The sequence below is a fragment of the Orycteropus afer genome, unplaced genomic scaffold (assembly GCF_000298275.1).
Source record: "Orycteropus afer afer isolate SDZICR_OR568_19922 unplaced genomic scaffold, OryAfe1.0 scaffold00024, whole genome shotgun sequence".
NCBI classification, from domain to species: Eukaryota; Metazoa; Chordata; class Mammalia; order Tubulidentata; family Orycteropodidae; genus Orycteropus; species Orycteropus afer.
The window spans coordinates 9,331,771-9,336,155 of record NW_006921611.1 but is presented as its reverse complement, the minus strand read 5'-3'; positions in this window follow the sequence as shown (position 1 = coordinate 9,336,155).

Below are 4,385 nucleotides of genomic sequence, written 5' to 3'. Positions count from 1 at the left end.
TGTGCATGGGGTCGCTATGAGTCGGAAACGACTCGACGGCACTTAACAACAACAACAATAACACTAACAACATATTGATAAGTAGTCTGCTTCTATGAATATTTACTGCCTTGGAAAGCCTGTGAGCTTTTTTTTTTTCCACTCATAAGTGGTCTCTATGACTTGGAATCCAATTGACAGCATTGAGTTAGACTGACAAGCAAAGTAATATTGCTGAAGTCAGATTTTTCTTATGTATTTAATAATGAAAATTCAGGAGAAAATTTCCAATTAAACTGTAACAATTAATATTACTTTAAGATAAGGATCAAACATTACCTCCTTTATGAAAGTTTCTTCAAATCTCGCAAGCCTCATCTCTTTATCTGCACTGCTGTAACACCCATTAGTCTAGCAATTAGAAACACAATATAGTGTCTTATCAGTTCTACTTTGGACTGATGGAGATTGTTGTTCTTATTGTTAGGTGTCCTTGGGTCAGTTCCAACTCATAGTGATCCTATGTACAACAGAATGAAACATTGCTGGGTCCTGTATCATCTTCACAATCATGCCTATGCTTCAATCATTATCGAAGTCACTGTGTCAATCCATCTTGTTGAGGGTCTTCATCTTTTTTTGCTGATCCTCTACTTTACCAAACATGATGTCCTTCTGCAGGGACTTTCCCTCCTGATAACGTGTCCAAAGTACATAAAATGAAATCTTTCCATCCTCACTTCTAAGCAGTGTTCCTGCTGTAGTTTTTTTCACTTGTTCATTCTTTCGGCAGCCCATGGTATATTCAATATTCTTCACCAAAAACATAATTCAAATGCAGTAATTCTTCTTTTGTCTACCTTATTCATTGTTCAGATTTTGCATGTATATGAGATGATGGGAAATATCATGCCTTTGGTGAGATGAATCTTAGTCCTCTAAGTAACATCTATTTTTTTTCTTTCAACACTTTAAAGATGTAGTTTGCAGCAGATTTACCCAATGCAATAGCCATTTGATTTCTTGATGGTAGTTTCCATGGGTGTTAACTGTGGACTAGGTAAAATGAAATCCTTAACAATTTAATCTTTTCTCTTTGTATCCTGATGTTGTATATTAGTCCAGTTGTGAGGATTTTTGTTTTCTTTAAGTTGCAGTGTAATTCATACTAAAGGCTATAGTCTTTGGTTGAGATTAAGTACTGCATTTTAGTAATTTTTAAATGTCAAATGACTAGAGCAGCACCTATGCAAAAGTGAGTCAAACTTCTTGTATATTACTGAGTTCCCCTTCTCTAGAGGTATTTCCACAGAAGCTGGATAAATTTCTTACTAAGTGTTATGGTGAACAAGAGCTCAATCTTTGGAGCCAGACTGTCTGGGTTTATATTCTGGCTTTGCCTCTGTACAGTGTGTTCATGAACAAATTTCTTGACCTCTTTGCATCTCATTTTCCTAATCCCTAAAATGAAGAGACTAATAATACCTACTTCATCAAATTGCTTTAAGAAATAAATGAATTAATGTATAAAGCCCACTTGCAGCAGTAGTTAGTGGAGTTAGCTCTAAATAAGTGGTTGCTGTTACTGCCAGGAGCATTAGAGAGGGGATTTATACACTGTGTGGGACACTACTGTCTTAGAATTGGGAAGGATCTCAGAGACCATTAAGTACATATATCTATATCTATCTATCTATCTATCTATCTATCTATCTATCTATATATATATATGACAAGTCTTTGACTCATCTGAACTTGTTTTCAATTATTTATTGTCATATAAACAAGTTTGTGGAAATGAGTAAATTTCTATTTCTAGCTCATGACAAATGTCTGGCTCTTTGCACTATCTCTTTTAGAAAGGGTAATAAGGAGGTCAGAGTAGGGTGAACTGATTAAAATATTTCTCTATTCCATGCAATATTATGTTTATTATATTGAGTGAGAAAAATAGTACATAAATCATAGCTGAGGAATTAGGCATTATATATAAGACTTCATTACAGAAGAAGGGGCTAAAGAATACTTAATTCTCTGAATCCTTGATATGAAAAAGATACATATTTTAAGCTGAAGTCTTTTTATTCATAGAAAATATCATGTACAAGACTATGCTACTATGAGCTTCTGATTATACTAGCACATATACTGGGATGCATTTATCATTCATTCTGTTTAAATATGATCTATATTCTCACTGCCATTGAGTCGGAGCTGACTCATAGTGACCCCTTCTTGGGTTTCCTAGGCAATATTACTGTGGAAGTAGATTGCCCAACCTTCCTTCTGGGGAGTGGCTGGTGGATTTGGACTGCCAGCCTTCTGGTTAGCAGTCAAATGCTTTAGGCACTACGCCACCAGAGCTCCCATGATCTATATTACTAAGAATTTATTACTCCTAGCTGAAGTCTTTTCCTATAGTAGAAGATCACCTTCTTTTCCCAGTAGCCCTCACCAGAGGAGGCTGAGGTTCTAAATAGTCACTATAAAAAGCAGATGCTTCATGGCAAGGGATAGGAAGAGTAGGAAGGCTTCCTTAGAAGATAACCAGAGTTTTGTTGTGCCTTTCTTAACCAAACCAAACTCACTGTCGTTGAGTCGATATGCTACCAGAGCTCCAATGCCTTTCCTGTTCCAGAGTTAATTATAGAAAAGGCAGTAATCTCATTAGAGGAACACAGACTCTTTAGAAGAACTTGAAGTCAGGTTTCTGTCATTTTATAACCTATAAACAACAGCGTCAGGAACAATGTCCTTTCATTTCCTCCTACTCTAGTCCCCTCAGGGGTCAGAACAGGTGTGATATTCAAAAGAATAAGGTGTGAGTGGAGGGACCTTGGTCTTGGGATCAAAAATGCTGTATATCTCAAGGTGATTAGTAATATTCAGGTAGAATCAACTCTGGGGAAGAGAAAGCCCTGAAGTATAACCTTACTAGGGACCAGAAAAATCAGTGTGGCAGACAGAGAATGTTGTTGTTGTTACATGCTGTCGAGTCGGCCCCAACTCATAGCAACCCCTTTGGGTTTCCGAGGCAGTATCACTACAGAAGTAGATTGCCCAACCTTCCTTCTGAGGAAGCTGGTGGGTTTGAACTGCCAGGCTTCTGGTTAGCAGTCAAGTGCCTTAGGCACTACACTATCAGACCTCCTAAAACCAAACTCACTTGCCATTGAGTCAGATAAAACTCACAGTGACTCCTCCTTGAATTTTTGAGGTGGTGTCACTACAGAAGTAATCACACAGTCTTCCTTCCAAGGAGTGGCTAGTGTGTTTGAACCTCCAGCCTGCTGGTTAGTGGTCAAATGCCTTAGGCACTATGCTACCACAGCCAATAAATGATTGCTAGCAATTTACTTACTTTTATATTCAAGAAGTACTTTATAATTTCCTGAACATTTTGGCACCAGGAGTCCCTGGATGGTGCAAATGATTAACGTGCTTGGCTGCTGAAGGTTAGAGGTTTGAGTTGTCTTAAAGACACATTGGAAGAATGGCTGGAATTGGTATTTATACTTCAGAAAAGTTAGCCACTGAAAACCCTGTGAAGCATAATTATATTCTGAAACAAAAGAGGTTGCCATGAATTGTCATGGACTAACTGACAACTGTTTAAACACTTAGCACTTGTATTTCATTTAGTCTTCAGAGTGAACTTGGAGTGAGGCAGGGCAGGTGTTATTACGGTCATTTTACAGACTTCTTAAGGTCCTAAAGCTGGTAAATATCAGAAACGAATTCCACATTTCCATTTCCTGACTCTCAGTTTAGTGCTTTCTGTGCCGCATCAAACTCTAAGGACATGACAATCTCTCTAGTGAACACATAAATTTAACATGTTTGCATGTGTACATCAGCACTTTCTCATTATAAAATTATATATACTTGTTGCATAAACATTGAAAAAGAATAAAAAGGAAAATATAGCTCATAACCTGAAAGCTATCACTACTGCTACTTTGTGCCTTTTCTAGGAAATCAAGTGAAATCTTATTATGAGCAGGAAGATTTCATGTGACTTCTTTCTTGGCTTCACGGTGTATTTGAGAAACAACTTTGGAATAGTTTTTAGCACTTTGGTTTTAGAATTACGTGGCCACATTTCCTTCCTCAGGCCTACTTGGCAGGCACTCATTTAAATTCCTGTTTTATGATCCATCTCCCCAGAGCTAAATTTTTATAAACTCAAAGTTCATGTTAATCCCCCATCTGTGGGACCACTGTGCCTTTTTTCCCCTCTTATTTTCCATGTTGTTGTGTGCCGTCGAGTCGGCCCTGACTCTTAACGACACCTCCTTGGGTTGCCGAGGTAGTATCACTACAGAAGTAGATTGCCCAACCTTCCTTCTGAGGAGTGGCTGGTGGGTTTGAACCACCAGCCTTCTGGTTAGCAGTCAAGTGCCTTA